Source organism: Podarcis melisellensis (genome assembly GCF_964234715.1).
Source record: "Podarcis melisellensis genome assembly, chromosome: 7".
NCBI lineage: Eukaryota > Metazoa > Chordata > Lepidosauria > Squamata > Lacertidae > Podarcis > Podarcis melisellensis.
Window position 1 is genome coordinate 30,092,802 of NC_138539.1, and position 17,846 is coordinate 30,110,647.

The following is a 17,846-nucleotide window of genomic DNA, read 5'->3' on the forward strand; positions in this document are numbered from 1 at the left end:
TTAGGAAACGGAACGTTTTCCATAGAAAGATAAAGCATTGGAGAGAAAGTAAAAGAAATCAGGATCCTGCACTGTGTCATGTATATTGATGCAGAGACTTGCAGGACAACCACTCAAAGCTCACTTGCAATTCATGGTTCACGTCTTCCAGTTCACGAGCACTAAGCAGGGACCTTAGCCTGGTGTTCTTTTTAGCTGGGCACACTCACTTCTTGGTGGAAGCAGCCAAGTCACAACGGAGTGCACCAAATGTGCTTCCCAGCTCTAACCTTCTCTCCCTGGCCCCACAAAAATGGGGCAGGGTAAGGAAAAGCTTTCCACCAAGTCCCATTTGCCTAAATGGAGGGAAGGTGGGTAATGGGTAAATGGGCAATAAATGCATTACAGCACAGGGAAGAAGAAAACAAAAGGGTACAGTCTCTGTCTGGAACAGCTTTAACATTTAACATAGGCAGGCATGCAAGGGTAGCTGAAGACTTACGTTGTTATCTTACCGCACTAATTAATGCCTCTTTCTTTCCATGCAAGATGACTTTGCCTCTTTGTCCTCCCACAAACACCTCTATATTTTTCTCCTCCTCACTGTGTGAAGTAGCTTCTCCATATCTGCTGTAATTGCCTCCCACGCTAACATCTGCTTCCAAAAGACAACTCTACCCTCTGAGGCATGTCAGGTTGTGGGAGCATTTTTATGAGAACAGAATTAAATCAGCACCCCACTCCCCTCCCCCAATTCTTTCTTTCAGCTCATCTCTTTAGAGAGACCCATTTCTTTGGGGCTAAGCTACATAACTCACACAGTTTTAGCTTTTCCTTTAAAAATGAAATAAAATGCAGCCATGGAAGCAGTATTCTAAGGCAGAAGAATTGCACCCTGAATTGGGATGGGTGGGGAAGGCAAAAGCCACTCAACTTTCCTCTCAAGTGGTTATGCAATTAAAAGCTATATACCCCTACATGTCAATTCCTAGGCAAACGTGTGTAGCTTAACTATTCTGAGTTGTACCTTCATCCTCCTTTACAACCAAACCAACACAGTTTACGGGTAAGCACAGCAAAGGCTTCAGTGGACTCCTCCTCAACTTTCATATGAATCTTGGCCACTCTGCCCAATAAATTAGTTTCCATGTTGAAAGGCAGACAACAGATGGAGATAAACCATTTCATGTTGGTATCAGCTCTACCAACGAACAGCTTGCCATAAAAGCCACAGCAACATTTGCTCTCTCAAGACAGACCACAATGAAGAACTTACTGCTAACGTTGCTGCTTTTTTGTCTGGTGGCGCTTCTGTAATAGCTGCAGAACAGGCAGCAAATCCAACAGATGCAGCTTTTGCTGGCATGTCTCATTCCCAGTTCTGGCTGCCATGCCACTTAAAGGCACAACAGCCCCAATGGCAACTCTGTAGGCATTATCAAGGTTGCAATGCCGAACCAGTAGGATTGAATCAGTTGCAATGGATCATCAGGATTGCTTACTTCTAACAGTTCATAGAAGAAGCGATTTCAGGAGGTGCAAGTCTAAGCACCCTGTCAAAAACTGCATGACAATGCCAGATTACACCAGCCAAAATCCTCTTCTGCACAGCTACTGAAAGTACAACAGTTTTCCTGTTCTGCTCATTCCAGAACCCAGAAAGCTGAAGAAATAGACTGACGAGGCCAGTTGCCCAAGCAGTGATACAGAAGGAATGATGGTGCAGAAAACACCACTGATGGTAAAGGCTATTGCTAAGCTGAAGCTCCATGAACACAATGCAAGATACCAACCTATAGGTGTCTGAAGTAAATCATTATTTCATGCAGAATGAAAATCAGGACATGCCTTGCTTAAAGACAGCAGCAAAACCACCACAGACTGCTGCTAAAACAGCTGAGGTAGCCTACCACAGAAGAGGAAGAACAGAAAGGACCTCCCATAGTTCCAGTCCATCTCCTACTCTAGCAAGACTATTTTTGGCTAGCTGTAGACCAGCTGAATGGGGATGCGGGTGGCGCTGTGGTCTAAACCACAGAGCCTAGGGCTTGCCGATCAGAAGATTGGCGGTTCGAATCCCCACGACGGGATGAGCTCCCATTGCTCGGTCCCAGCTCCTGCCAACCTAGCAGTTCGAAAGCATGGCAAAGTGCAAGTAGATAAATAGGTACCGCTGTGGCGGGAAGGTAAATGGCGTTTCCATGTGCTGCTCTGGTTCGCCAGAAGCAGCTTAGTCATGCTGTCTGCGGACAAACGCCGGCTCCCTTGGCCAGAAAAGCGAGATGAGTGCCACAACCCCAGAGACGTTTGCGAGTGGCCTTAACGGTCAGGGGTCCCTTTACCTTTAGACCAGCTGAGGGCAACTTTTTCTTTCCCTTCCTGCCCCCACTCCAAATGGAAGGAAAATTAATATGACAGCCCCAGGATGGAGTTTTAGATCTTTTTCAAGGCCATGATGTAGGGGGGAACTCTGTGGATCATGGCTTCCCCTGACACACACTCCATTTCCCCCTGCCCACTGCTGGGGACATACATAGTACTACCAAGACAGCTTTGACTGGCTGACTGAAGCAGGTTAGGGTGGTTGATGGGTCTCTCTCGGTGAGTTAAGGACATCCCCTGCATGAGAAGACAGGCTCTGGTGGATTGAGCGGATGAGACCAATAGTAGGTCCAATGGTCAAGGAGGCAGTTTCTGCATGTGCTGTAGAGGGAAATGAGGGGCAGATGGAGCTCATTAACGTGGGAAGTTAGCCCTTCTAGGAGCAGGAAAACTCTGGTTCTAAACCTCCCCTGCCTTGCAGAATATCTTCAGGAGAAGGCTAAGGAGGAAGTGGGAGTGGAGTCCCTACAATTTGATGGCACCTCGTATGCCGTCTTCTGGCAACTCCTGCAGTCAAGCTGGTGCCAAATGTATTGCTCTGCTTTCCTTTGGACCACATCATTGAGGCAAAGAGGGGGGGTCTTATCGTCTGGGCAGCCCAGGACCTCCATACACACTGCCCAGGCTGTGCCCTGGAGAGGTCACATCAGTGCTGCTAACACAGTGGTTTGACTTCACCCCTGGAGGCACACTCCACTGTCTCTCAATGGATGCCAACAAGAAGTGATTCATCTACATACCCACAAACAGCAGAAGCCATCACCCAAGATTTACTTAGGCTAAACAAGATGGCTCCTATATCGGAGAATGTACAAAGCAGTTAATGCTCCTTCACTATTCCGTGTCTGGCTGCAGAACTACAATATCTAAATGCAACAATTCCAAGGAATAAGCACAATGAATAGTGAAGAACTGGAATTGCAGTCCTAAGGGTCTAAAGAAAGATAAAGGATCTCCTCAAGGTGATCCAAGAATAAAGGAGGAACATAGGAAGTTTCCTTATCCTGAGTCAGAATGGTCAATCTAGCTCAGAGCTGTCTACACTGATTGGCAGTGGTCCTCCAAGGTTGTCCAATAATACGTAGCTTCATTTGTTTATTATATTCATGATTTCTTTCAGAGATTTTCACGTTATGCTGTACACATGTTCAATGAGTCTGTACATGTTGGTGTGAATGAACACAGATGAAATTTGTGTCAATATGAACCTAAGAAATGTGGTATGCAGGTGTGTACGCCTGCAAACGTATTGAATGCAGAGTTCTTCTGTGCTTTATAGGATACCTATTTTGTAGGCCTATCCTCTTAATTTTTATATTGGCTTATTCTTCGCTGCATTTGACATCACTGACTAACTGGATCTTCAAAATTCTAGGATGATTTGCAATGAGTTTAGAGTCCAGAGTTTCTTAAAACACACACATTCGTGGTCTAAGACACTGTAATCATTTGAAAAATGTGAATGAAGGACCTTCCTCAAAACAGGGCATTAAAGTGTGTCCTTAAATCAGGGATCAGAAATGCTAGAGAGTTATAACTTGCACAAATCCTCACCAATGGCCATGTTGGCTGGTGCTGGTGGAATCTGGGAGTCCGGCAACATCTCAAAGGCCAGTTTCCCTAAACCAGCCTTCAACAATCAAGATACTTCCAAAGTGCTCGGAGCTAGAATGGGGCACACGCATAATAAAAGGTAAAGGATAAAGGGACCCCTGAGAATTAAGTCTAGTAGCGAATGACTCTGGGGTTGCAGTGCTCATCTCGCTTTACAGGCTGAGGGAGCTGGCGTTTGTCCGCTTTCATAGACAGTTTTTCTTGGTCATGTGGCCAGCATGGCTAAGCCGCTTCTGGCGCAATGGAACACCAACACCAAAACCAGAGCAGCACATGGAAATGCCGTTTACCTTTCCGCTGGAGTGGTACCTATTTATCTACTTGCACTGTGTGCTTTCGAGCTGCTAGGCTGGCAGGAGCTGGGACTGAACAACGGGAGCTCACCCCGTCATGGGGCCTCGAACCGCAGACCTTCCAATCGGCAAGCCCAAGCAGCACAATGGTTTAACCCACAGTGCCAGCCGCGTCCCTTCTGCATAATAAAAGGGTATGTCAATTTACAGAAAAGTCTGAAAGGGATACATTTTAAAATCTCATTCCAGAAATTGTGACGCTTAAAAGTTTACCTCTGTCACAAGACCAAGATATTCCCAAATTATCTAGGAAGCTGAAATGATGTTACCTTATTCTGGGAAAGTGACCTCCTGATGAGGCTCTCGTAATTTCTGTATGTCACACAGCAGCTACAACCATAAGAGCCTCATCAGAAAATAACTGAGAATTCTAAATGTTGATTCCCCTCCCTTATATTTTTAGTAGTCATCAGTGGTTTAGTAAACCGATTACTAAATGAGCCACAATTATCTTCTTAACGTGTTGTGTGTTCTTCTCAACTGCTTCATAAATGTAACCCTCTGTGAAAATATCTACTTGTGGGGGAAATATTACTTAAATACTGAGATCATTCTGATAGCTGAGAAGCAGTACATAGCCAAGAACTGTGGACAATTAGGCTCTTAACCAAGATTCACACCTGTCAAGCATAGATTCTATTTTAAAACAGCTTCTCAGTTGCTCACAAGATGGAATGTACACCAAGGAAAGCAAAAGATGCCAACTTATAGCAATAATATATTTGGGTCTTCAAACAGGTCACCTATGCTACTATATACAGACACCTTCAAAAGTCCAAGTGTGCCATGCTAAACAGGAGAGGATGGGATACTTTGAGCCCATTTCTGTAGGCAGTGACCACTTTGATACACATCATTCCTAATTTTAATCAAACAAGATAGGTGACTTGGCTGGCAGTCTCTCTCTTGAACAAGCGGTAGTGTTGATTTTAACCTATATTTATCACTTAAATTAGTAGCGTGTGGGGGTAGAACTTAGAAAGGCCCACAGCAAGCACTTCCTTCTTTTCCGCATTTGCTAAAAAGAACAAAATGCCCACTATGAATTCGCTTCCAGCAAACATAAAGGATGCTTCCATGGCATTCAGCAGACTATTGGCATAACACATTGCACATTCTGGAACAAAACCCACATTTCAGGCAGGAAGGATTTTCCATTACTGGAGGGAAATGATAGATTACTACGCAACCCACCCGTTTTCAGCCAAATGCTTGAAACACTGAAGGCATCCAACTGCAATAATGGGGGCTGCTGCCTGACACCTTCCCTGTGGTTGAAGAAAAGAGATTCAAATCAAGGGTCCATATAGGTGTTATGTAGCAAATGTCACCCTTCAGAGAACCTTATCCGTTAAACCATTTTTTAAAAAAATGAGCAATCACACAGAAGAGGGTTAGTAGCACAAAGGACAGAAAGCATGTATTTTGGGTTATGATGCAAAACAGGCTCAAGATTAGATTGCTTCTCTTTTTGGACTCAGATACAAGAACTGGTTCATATCCTGACACATCACCAACTAGTTCTCCATGGGCCTCACTGTTGTTACTGACATTTCTCAACTACCAGCTATGTAACTGTATGTGCATAACATTAAAATGGCTGCTTGTGTTTGGGGGTGGGGTGGGAAGACACATGGGAGCACCTTTTAAGAGCAGCTCCCAATAAGCCCCGGGGCTGTGTGGGGAGAAGCAGGAGTACCCAGGACCCAGGAGCAGTAAATGACCACACACACCCCACCCCTCCAACCAGCCTGACCCCCCAACCCCTGCCATCATATTTTGGCCTACCTTTAAGTAAACTGAAGTAGAGCTGTCACATGTCCCATAGTTTAGGCGTCATCCCTTAGCAGTCCACCACACTGGCGCCTAGGTCCGTCGTTTACTCCATCCCGCCGGAGCGCCACAAACCCCAACGGGTGCCCCTTCTTTACGCACGTCCTGGGGAGGAGAAGAGGAAGCAAAGGAGCCGCCGTCACGCCGGTCCTGGTCCAAGGAGAGGCAGGAGAGAGGCAGCGCCCCCCCTCCCGTCCCCAGCCACCCTCCCTCCCTCTAAACACTCCGGGCTATTTTTAGGAAGGCGAGAAAACAAGCGCTGCCCCTCGAGGAGGCGGCTCGCTCTGCGCGCAAGCCTGTTTGGAAGACATAAGGAGAGGAGGGAGGGGGACCCCCGAAACCAGAGGGCCGGGCAACCCTTCCAAGTCAAAGACCCCAATTCTCAGCAGCTTAGGGCCCCCGCTGTCACTCGACAGCAGCGGAAAGGCGGGCATGGGACGGGGGGAGCCCCGCTCGGATGCCAGCAGAGGAGCATCCCCGATCTCTCCGCAGCAGCTTCTCCAGCCCCCACCACGGGGCGCTCGGCCCAGCAAGCGAGGCTCTCTCGCCCACACCGTCGGTTCCGCACGTGTTGCGCCTCCCTTTGCTGAAGTGGCAGCGGCGGCGGCGGCGAAAAGGGTGTGTGTTTGTATCTTACACATCTACTCACCTCCCCGACGGCCGATTCAGCGCATCGTCTCCTCTTCCCCCCCTCGCACTGCGGCTGAACCTTCTTAGCTTTTGGGCAACTCTCCGCCCCCTGCAGGTTGTTGCGGGTGGTGGTTTATTTGCAAAGGAGGGGGGTGTCTTTTTTATTTTGGAAAAAGATTACGCCGGGGGTGCTTTGGACAAACGCCCGGGCGGAGCTCCCGCTGTCATTGCCTCCCCAACGTGCAGCTGCAGCTGCTGATCCCAAATTCACGGCGCTCCGGCTGCATGAAGTCATCGTGCTCCTCCTCTTCCTCCCTCCCCCACTCCGGATCACCGCATTCAGCTCTTACTGGGGGTGGGTGGAAAGGCAACCCCCCCCCCACCGCGATAGATGAATGAGGCAGGGATGGATAAATGAGGGCGTGGGGAAGCTTCGCGCCTCTCATTGCTAAAAGCTTCCATCTCCGGGAAACCGGCGAGGCTTGGCGTGCCAAAGGAGATTCCCTGCCTTCCCTCCCTCCAGATTTCACCCCGGCTTTGGATGCTCGATGGGCTGCTCCGCGAAAATCTCCCCTCCCCTCTTAACTTCTCTCCGGGCTCCCCCGAGGATCTATTTACGAGGGGGCGGGAGAGGAGCTGATGATCTGTGCGCTTTAGCCGGGATCCATCCATTTGCACCTGCGAGTTGCAAACCGGAGTAGCTGTGGAATGCAGAACTTGTGATCCTTGAGCCTCGTTCGCAGGCTGAGCGAGAAGCAAGAGTGCTTGGGAAAAAGCGATTGCTCCCTGCAGAGCGTTTTCGAGGAAAGGCTACGTAGGCCTCTCGCGTGGTTGCTGTAGATACCTGCTGCAGTCCCAACTGTTTGCAATAAGGTTTCCGCAGCGTTTTAGCAAAAATCTGTTCGATCTTTCTCATTTCTGCTTTGTTAGAGCCAGGCTTAGTCATGCTGAGAGCAAAACTGTGAACCTTGGAGCTAGCCCCATTAATTTCAGTGAGTCTGCTTTAAGCGTGAGTAACCTTCATCTCGTAATTTGCGTGAAGGCACTGTGCTATTGGTAGCCTTATTTTTGGCCCTTTGCGCTGAATTTTCATTTTTTACAACTCCCACCAAAAGAGTTGGTACAGTGGTACCTCGGGTTACATACGCTTCAGGTTACATACACTTCAGGTTACATACGCTTCAGGCTACAGATTCCGCTAACCCAGAAATAGTGCTTCAGGTTAAGAACTTTGCTTCAGGATGAGAACAGAAATCGTGCTCTGGCGGCACAGCAGCAGCGGGAGGCCCCATTAGCTAAAGTGGTGCTTCAGGTTAAGAACAGTTTCAGGTTAAGAATGGACCTCCGGAACGAATTAAGTACTTAACCCGAGGTACCACTGTATTTTCATTCAGCTGTTCACCACGACCCCAAGATCACTTTTCAATTTAGTCATGGCTAGCTCAGAGCCTATCGGTGTATATGCGAATTTAGGGTTTAAAAATGTTATTTTGCCCCAATGTGCATAATTCCACAAATACTTACATGAAACTGCACTTACCATTTTCTTGCACATTTGCCCAGTTTGGAACAATCCTTTTGGGTGCTTGTCCTGAATAATTTGGTGTCACCATCAAATTGGCTTCTCAAGGTTCTCTTAAGACTTTTTGTGAATGGGGGGGACGTCAATCCCCCCAAATTTTAGGGGGGGCACTTCTTACATTCCTCCATTGTAGGATCCACCCACTTGCACCTACTTTATGCTCCCTGTTCTTTATAACCAGTTACTATTCTGTAAAGGACCAATGCTCTGATCCCCTGACAGCTAAGTTTACACATTAACCTTTTGTATGTTTTTGTGTGTGTTCCAAATCTCTTTAAAAGTCCAAACCCAGATAACCCCATTTACATGCTTTTTGACGCTGAGTGGGACAGGACTTAACCTTTGCAGAAGCCATGTTGATTCCTCTTCAGTAAAGCTTGTTCATTTAAATCCATGTTATGTTCCTTTAATAATGATTTCCACCAATTCATGTTAAGCTAATTGGCCTGTAATTTCCCTGGATCCCCCTTAAAAAATAATGTTGCACTGGCATATGAAGGCTGGTCTTAGGGATGTATTAAACTTGTTTGCATGTAAGCGCAACAATTTCACTTCTGAGTTTTTCAAGGACTCTTATGCAGATGCCACCTGGACGCAATATTTTTGTCTGGCTTGAAGGATCCTCAGATTGTGATAACTCCCCTCATCGGGGTGGAGAGGTGATTTTTGCATGGCTACAATATAATTTACCATACAAAGTAAGAGTCACAACCAATATTACTCTGTCCACCTTTCCAACTCTCCCCACACATTGCCGGTATGTGGCCCTCAGAAGGTTACCCATAAAGAAATGGGCTGAAAAATGTTTCCCCCGCCCCAGCTTACAATGGCTAGATGTTTTCCAATGCCAGGCACAAATGAGGTTAGTAATAGGAAGACAGTGGGCAGGGTTCACCTAACTAGCCTTACCAGCAGAAGCCATGCTCAGTACTTGCACAGCAGGGTTTCTTCCTTTCTGCTCCCCCATGTGCCCCTGACCCCCTGGAATTGGCTCACGGCAGGTGGGTAGGTCAGGTATCATTCTATCTGGCAAGCTGCAATACTTTCACGGAGAGAACAATTGGAAGAGTGTGACATTGAACTGCACCCAATGGTTTGCAGCATGTTCAGAGAGCCTTTTGCTACAGAATACAGTGGTACCTCGGGTTACATACGCTTCTGGTTACAGACTCCGCTAACCCAGAAATATTCCCTCGGGTTAAGAACTTTGCTTCAGGGTGAGAACAGAAATTGTGCTCTGGCGGTGCGGTGGCAGCAGGAGGCCCCATTAGCTAAAGTGGTGCATCGGGTTAAGATCAGTTTCAGGTTAAGTACAGACCTCCAGAACGAATTAAGTACTTAACCCATGGTACCACTGTACCCACAACCATAGCTGGAGTTTCCAAGCAAGTATTGAGGCCTGACACCTTGCTCACTTGAGAAATTTTAGCACTGTAATCTTCAAGGTCATTGCCTCGTGCGTTTCTATGGTGATTCAGCTGGCACTTCTAAACAAAAATGCAGCCTCTTCACACAGATTATGTTTCATCAGAACCATCTGCAGAGAACGCTCAATGGCTTTCTCTCTCTATTGATCGCCTATTGCATTTATAACAAAGTTTGCCGTAATCCCCACCCCCTTCTCTTTCTCCCCCTCGGACTTTTAGTTTATACCTATAAATATTCCGTGTAAAGTGTATACTGCAGACACTTCACATCTGTGGCCAGTGATTCTAGACAGTGATTTGTGATGGATCTATTGTTTCTTCAAAGCTGCAGAATGTTCAAAGGAAGGGCAACTTGGGCAAGATTTTTAAAAATATCACAGGCTGACATGGCAAATAACTATCGAAGTAGGCTGAAGTGCTTGATCGAGACCTTTCTCTTGAGCAAATTCTCTTGAAATGGATGTGATTTGATTATGTTTAACATTCAGTTGTTCATTTTTGAAAGTGTTTGTTACTTACATCCTGCTTTATAGCCCTGAGAGGCTCCCAAATATCAAATAGTTCAAAAGGTTAGCAGATCTAATGAGGGGTGGGGAGAACCATGGTGCCCAGTTTGTTCAGATGGCCTTTTCTTGGCCTTCATTCTTGGCCTTCGTTGGTGTGGATCTTTGAGAAAACTGCAACTGAGCAGGTGAACCATGAAGCTCAGTTCATAAACAGGTCAGGTCTTTGCTGGTTGGCAGTTGCCAGGCAACTGCTTCCACCGAGGACCTCTGAGGCAAAGGAGTAGTTCAGCCCATGATGCATCCAAGTTCTTACCTTGTTGGCAGCTCTTAATCATCACTAATATTCATCTCAGTCTTAAGCCAGTTTCACCTGATGGGGTTTGAGAACCCTGACGATATTAAACTATGAGCTACTGAGAAGGGACATAGCTCAGTAGAGGATACTATATGCTTTGCATTCAGAAGGTCCCTGGTATCTTCAGTTAAAGCGATCCGAGAGAAGAAGATGTAGAAAATCTCTCCCAAGGAGCTGCTGGCAGTCAGGGTAGAACAGATTACGCTGTTCTAACAAACAGTCTGATACAGTATAATAATCTTCTGCTACTGTGAACAATATGCTAGATTTTTAAGAGCAGCAAAACCTGCTCTATATTTAGAACTTCGTATTTTTACCATGTCAGTATGACAAAATGAAGCTCCTGCCAGAAAGGGTTTTTGAATTTCCTTTGTGAGATCCTGCAGCTGTGCTTCAAGAGCCCGTTCAATCAAAATGGGAGGCGGCAAGGAGAGCAGATAGTAAAAGCAACAAGAGGCTGTGCTTTAAAAAAATAAATATCCATATGCACTTTCATGCCCTTGGCCACGTTAAACAAACGAAGGCGGCCATAGCTGGCTAGTAACTGATTGGTAGAATCTCAGCCCAAAGCCCAAGCCCTGAGAACACAGCTTTTCAACTCACTACTGCTGTGATATGCTGGCTAGGATTGGATGAGCATTACTTGAGCTGCAGCTTTTGCTGCTGGAGGATGCTCTGAAAAGTGGAACAGGAAGGGAAACTGCCTGTGAGCACTGATCCCACAAGCAAAAGGAGAAGCAGAAGCTCTTCAATTTTTTATACCAGAAAGTGAAACCACACATTCTTCATTTGCAACTGCTTCAGATGCGGTATATCTGATTTCTCACAGTCTTTCTGCTGCTACTTTTTTCATAGAGTTCAAAAACTGCACTTAGATGACTTTTTCTCTCTGCCGTCAGCTTAATTTTTGCCATCTCCTCTTGTGGTGGGATACATCTGAAGGAACTCTCTATCTTCTAATGCTTACAGCAAGTTGGCTACAATGGCTGTTGGCAAGGACTAGCAGAGTAAATCCTATTCATGTCTACTTTGAAGTAAGTCTTATTGAGTTCAATGAAGCTTACTTCCAGGTAATACAGGATTGTGCTGTATGATTCAACAGTAGTAATGGTCACAGTATCAGTCACAAGAGATTGCCTGATGTACCAAAGGTCTAGAAAGGTGGAAGGACGGATTAGGTTTTGTAAGACATACCCAGTCACTCATATTCTAAGCCCTGAAACTCTTGTGGCAGACGTGTGCAATTGTGTGCCCTACTATGTCAACGCTGAGTACTTCAGCAGTCAACTGCAGCAGGGCAGGGGTTTTCTTCCTCTTAAAAATATACTACTGCCTAATTTTTTCCCCTGACATTTCAACAGTCTGGTATTAGTTCCTGGTTAATGCATCAGATATATAGTCTGGTTGTATTCCTCAACTTGACTGCCACTAGAAGCTAACATGACCTCAGTGGTGTGTAATAGATTTTCCTAGCTATGGCTGGTTTACCAGCTATGGCCATTCTTGGACAATTACGGCTTGCCCCCAGTGATTCAAACACTAGTGACCTCCCATCTGGATGACTGCATGGCAGGGGGTTGGGCTAGATGACCTTTGGGATTCTTTCCAACTCTACAGTTCTATGATTCTATGACTACAGGTTGGCTCAACATGGAGCTGGCCTTGAAAACGGTCCTGAGACTGCAGCTAGTAATACCAGGGAAGATTCTGGAGCAGATCATTAAACAAACAGTCTGTGAGCACCTAGAAAGGAATGCTGTGATCACCAATAGTCAGCATGGATTTCTGAAAAATAAGTCATGTCAGACTAACCTGATCTCGTTTTTTGACAGAATTACAAGCCTAGTAGATGAAGGGAACACAGTGGATGTAGCCTACCTTGATTTCAGCAAGGCATTTGACAAGGTGCCCCATGATATTCTTGTAAAGAAGCTGGTAAAATGCGGTCTTGACTATGCTACCACTCAGTGGATTTGTAACTGGCTGACTGACCCAAAGGGTTCTCATCAATGGTTCCTCTTCATCCTGGAGAAGAGTGACTAGTGGGGTGCCTCAGGGTTCTGTCTTGGGCCCGGTCTTATTCAACATCTTTATCAACGACTTGGATGATGGACTCAAGGGCATCCTGATCAAATTTGCAGATGACACCAAACTGGGAGGGGTGGCTAACACCCCAGAGGACAGGATCACACTTCAAAACGACCTTGACAGATTAGAGAACTGGGCTAAAACAAACAATATGAATTTTAACAGGGAGAAATGTAAAGTATTGCACTTGGGCAAAAAAAATGAGAGGCACAAATACAAGATGGGTGACACCTGGCTTGAGAGCAGTACATGTGAAAAGGATCTAGGAGTCTTGGTTGACCGCAAACTTGACATGAGCCAACAGTGTGACGCGGCAGCTAAAAAAGCCAATGCAATTCTGGGCTGCATCAATAGGAGTATAGCATCTAGATCAAGGGAAGTAATAGTGCCACTGTATTCTGCTCTGGTCAGACCTCATCTGGAGTACTGTGTCCAGTTCTGGGCACCACAGTTCAAGAAGGACACTGACAAACTGGAACGTGTCCAGAGGAGGGCAACCAAAATGGTCAAAGGCCTGGAAACGATGCCTTATGAGGAACGGCTAAGGGAGCTGGGCATATTTAGCCTGGAGAAGAGGAGGTTAAGGGGTGATATGATAGCCATGTTCAAATATATAAAAGGATGTCACATAGAGGAGGGAGAAAGGTTGTTTTCTGCTGCTCCAGAGAAGTGGACACGGAGCAATGGTTCCAAACTACAAGAAAGAAGATTCCACCTAAACATTAGGAAGAACTTCCTGGCAGTAAGAGCTGTTCGACAGTGGAATTTGCTGCCAAGGAGTGTGGTGGAGTCTCCTTCTTTTGGAGGTCTTTAAGCAGAGGCTTGACAACCATATGTCAGGAGTGCTCTGATGGTGTTTCCTGCTTGGCAGGGGGTTGGACTCGATGGCCCTTGTGGTCTCTTCCAACTCTATGATTCTAGTACAAAATGCAGCAGCCAAAGCTTAACGTGTCCAATAAAGGATATACTGTAGCTTTAGCATGCAAAGTCTTGGATGTCTTCGGCCACTTGTTAATTAACTGCTCTCTATAGTGCTGAGCTACACATATATTTTAAGGATATGCATCCCTTAACATTTTCACTACCACTTCACGTTGCTATTCATCACCCATAAGTGCTGTCAGCCTTTTCATATAAATTGCTTTCATTGATTCTACCTTCCACTGAATGAAATGCATGGATGACTCCATTCAGACATTGAACTTCAAGCAAGAAAAAGGTGTGTGGATCACTTGCATGCCTACATTTTCTGTTGCCCCCTCCACCAAAGTCCCACACCACTTTTAGACAAACTCATGTTCTGCCAGGACATGTGCCATTAGAGACCGGGGAGGTGTGCCTGTCTGTGCAAACCAAAACAGAAGGACCCTGTACAAGAATCTGCCTATGGGCAGTGATAGCTACCTGATGAAGGGAGTACAAACCGTAACTGCTACAGCCAATGCTATTTTCCTAGAAAAAGAGGTAGTGGAATTCACCATGAACCCCTCCCTCGTTCTCTGAGAATGGCAGTGGTGCCCACCTGAGAGGTGCTGGAACTGAGTTCTGGCTGAAAGAAAGCCCTGGCTATAGCTGATATATTAGGTGAAATCAATCACCGCCACAATTACCTAGAAAAACAGCACAGTCCTGTTATTGACTGTCTGGGCCAGCGTTTGCCAACCTGGTGCCCTGCAGATGTTTTGGATGACAGCTCTCGTCAGCCTTGGCAGCAGAACTGTGGTGAGCAGGCCTTACGGAGGTTTTACCCAAAATATCTGCAGGGCGTCAAGTTGGAAGCAGCTGGTTTGGGAAAGCGAAGGGTGTCTAAGAGGCAATAATAGTTGGATTATACAAATGAAGGAATAGGAGGCATGGAAATAGGGGGTGAAGATGAAAAGGGTACTAAAGATCTACAGGATAGAACAGGATGGCAGCTATGTAACTGAGTGAAAAACGAAAAGGTGCTTAGTGTTGCAATATGTGGGACGATGCAGGAGGTTACCATGGGGTAGGAAGTGGTATGTGTGCAAGGTGGGCAGGCTCACCCAAAAAATGGGAGGAGGCATGGACATGGGGATAAAAGTGATGAGGGGTGTGAGGTGAAAGCTGCAGAGATAGTGCAGGTTAGTGCGCACCCCGGAAATGATCTCTTTCAGCTTCTGCCTTCTGGAAGAAGGTACTGGGTTAAAAGGACTTGGACTAGCCGCCTGAGAAACAGTTTCTATCCAAATGTGATTTTGGTTTTAAACGCAGTGTAAGGTAGTCTTTATGTGAGTATATTGTATTCAGTTATGGGGTATCAGAGTTTTTAGGGGCTAACCAGGCTGGGATAGCAGGCTTGTGGGTTTTCGAATGTCTGGTGTAGATTTTTTCAATTTCGTTGTTCTGTATGGGACAATGACAATAAAGATTATCGTATTGTATCGTATCATGGAGCTGCTAAATGGAAGAAAGAAGCTACTTCAGAAATAGGGTTGTGAAGTCGAAAATAGTGTTTAGTGCATGGGGTGGGAAAAGGAAGCTCAAGGGGTCTAGCATGGTGGGGTGTGGCAGGAGGTTCGGCAGGGGAGCAGCCCCTAGTTCAACTATAAAGACACTGTACCCTTCTTGATCTTTAAGCTTCAGGTGTCACTAATCTTCTGACAAAACATTGTAGCTAATGGTGTTCTGCACCAATTTATGATGAATGTAAATTCCTCATAAACCTATTTATGATGAATGTAAATGAAACCCATCAGGTCTGTAATATCCTGACACTTTCGGTTACACAACTACCTACCATCACTGAGGATGAGATAGATAACTCTTCTAAGGTTCATGGCGCACAGAAGCTCTGCAGAAATGAATGGTGGCAATGTAATAATAATAATAATAATTTATTATTTATACCCCACCCATCTGGCTGAGTTTCCCCAGCCACTCTGGGCGGCTCCCAGTCAGTGTTAAAAACAGTACAGCATTACATATTAAAAACTTCGCTCAGGAATGGGTAAGTGTGTCTACGTTTTCATTTCTGGTTCCACCTGAACTTTGCGGGCTTCTTTTTGGAGGTGGAGGGCTAACGGTGGCCGAGGAGGACCCTTGAAAGCAAAGGGTGGCCTGAGCATCTTCTTGAGTCCAGGTTTCCAGAATGTCTGTTTATGAAGGATACACCTGGCAGTTGCAATTATGAACTGCAAGTGACTTTGTTTTCCTCCTCCTCCTGTCTGGTACCTTTGATTGCTTTCAGACCAAGTTTATCATTTGCTTCGCCTTCCGTGTGTCCAGCAGGACCCTGCCCAAACTATATCATGTTTCGCAGGCATTTCCTTTAAAATGGATTTCAGAGCTCTTCTTTCTTTGCCCTCTTGTTTTCTCCACAATGTGTTTATTGTAAGCACACTGACAATATAATGAATGCCCAGACAGTCCCGATATTGTCTGGCGTTTTGTCGCTCCACTGCGTACCGTTATAAAGGATTTGTGCTAGAATATATATTTTGTGCTGTTGGTTCATTGTGGCAAACCTCATTAAAACTGAGGGATGGGGTTTGGAAATACAGCTCTGGATGCAAAGGTCACTAGGGTCACACAGAGTTGACGAGATGGGTTGCACGTAAGGCTTTGATAATATCTTTAAAAATAGGATGGGTAGGTGAAGAAGTATTTTATTTTGCAGGTACTGCAGGGCTAAGGGAAGACGTTTTGATGTTCAAAATGGCTGTGCTTCATGACGCAAGAGATGTGCAACGATTCAGTTCCCTGGGGAAAAGCACAGCTTGTGTGATTATGGCCTCCTTGGTGTTTCTAAAAATATTACGATCCCAAGCAACCAGTTGGACTTCTTGTGCCGTTGTGCTGACTCCGGTGGACTGAAGATACACAGAAATGCTCTTAGTAAGTGGATTAGTGTCATATTTAAGGCTGAAACGCTAGGGACTAGCTCATACACTATAGAATTGAGAAAATATAAAACGCAGAAATGCAAAGTAGCTGGTATAATGCAAGGATGCCAACAGGATTTCCTGGGCCTGGTACGCCGTATGTGGACTTCCCTTTCCCCCACATAACCTGTGATCTATTGGAAACCACTGCTACTTATGTACACACAGTGGCACATTGGTTCTTGAACTTAATCCGTTCCGGGAGTCAGTTTGACACCCAAAACCATTTGGAAACCAAAGTGTGGCTTCCGATTGGCTGCAGGAGCTTCCTGCACTCAACTGAAAGCCGCGTTGGACGTTCAGCTTCTGAAAAACGTTTGCAAACCGGAACACTTCTGGGTTTGTGGCATTCAGGAGCCAATTTGTTCAACAACTTAACCTTTCAGGAACCAAGGTACCATTGTATATTAACTTAACCTAAGCCTACCTCTTGTACAGAAAAATATACATGCAGCAAAGGCAGAAAAGCAGCCCCCGTCTCCTTGCAACATTTCAGAGTCCTGATATTTACACTACAGTAATTATATTATTTGCTAATTTAGTTGTTAATTTTTATCCTCCAAGGCAGCCAAAGCAGTATATATGGGTTTATTCCATTTTCTGGCCCAAACCTAGCACACGAAGCGCAGTACTTACTGATCCAAGTTCAACACCACACTACGGTTATGGTAAAACTACAAACCAAAAAATACAGTAATAAGACTGTATTAAAGCTATGACTTATATAAAGTGCATCCGTCTTTAAGGCAAATGCAATGGCCCCATCTCTCATATGGAAAGCTGCCTCATGCCCAGTCAGACCATTGGCCCATTTAGCCCAGTATTGTCAACACTGGCTGGCAGCATCTCTCCAGGGTTTCAGCCACGAGCCATTCCCAGCCCTACCTGCAAAGCCATTTAGACTGAGGACAGTTTATCAGCTCCAGACAGAGAGCTAATCTGACTCCTGAGTAGTTTTGCAAGTATTGCACTCGTTCCAATTTCCTCTAATCCGCTCGTTGCTTCTTTCTCACTTTTTCTTTATTTAATACATTTACAGTGGTACCTCAGGTTAAGTACTTAATTCGTTCCAGAGGTCTGTACTTAACCTGAAACTGTTCTTAACCTGAAGCACCACTTTAACTAATGGGGCCTCCTGCTGCGCCACCAGAGCACGATTTCTGTTCTCATCCTGAAGCAAAGTTCTTAACCT

General features: G+C 45.7%; 1 protein-coding gene and 1 long non-coding RNA gene across 3 annotated transcripts in view; one reads left to right on the top strand and one right to left on the bottom strand.

Annotated features, from left to right (window-relative positions):
* The window catches only part of PKIA (cAMP-dependent protein kinase inhibitor alpha), a 38,014-nt gene extending 30,958 nt beyond the window's left edge, over window positions 1-7,056 (bottom strand). Inside the window, exons 1-2 of the mRNA XM_081919925.1 lie at window positions 6,811-7,056; window positions 6,117-6,266 (exon numbers count right to left, since the gene is read on the bottom strand). The gene's annotated coding sequence lies outside the window, so the exon portion shown is untranslated. The remainder of the gene's footprint in view (window positions 1-6,116; window positions 6,267-6,810) is intronic.
* LOC309374747 overlaps window positions 6,539-17,846 on the top strand; it is a 65,556-nt gene continuing 54,248 nt past the window's right edge. For both annotated transcript variants that reach the window (XR_014170711.1, XR_014170712.1), the window contains exons 1-2: window positions 6,539-6,779; window positions 16,390-16,607. This is a non-coding gene — a long non-coding RNA (uncharacterized lncRNA). The remainder of the gene's footprint in view (window positions 6,780-16,389; window positions 16,608-17,846) is intronic.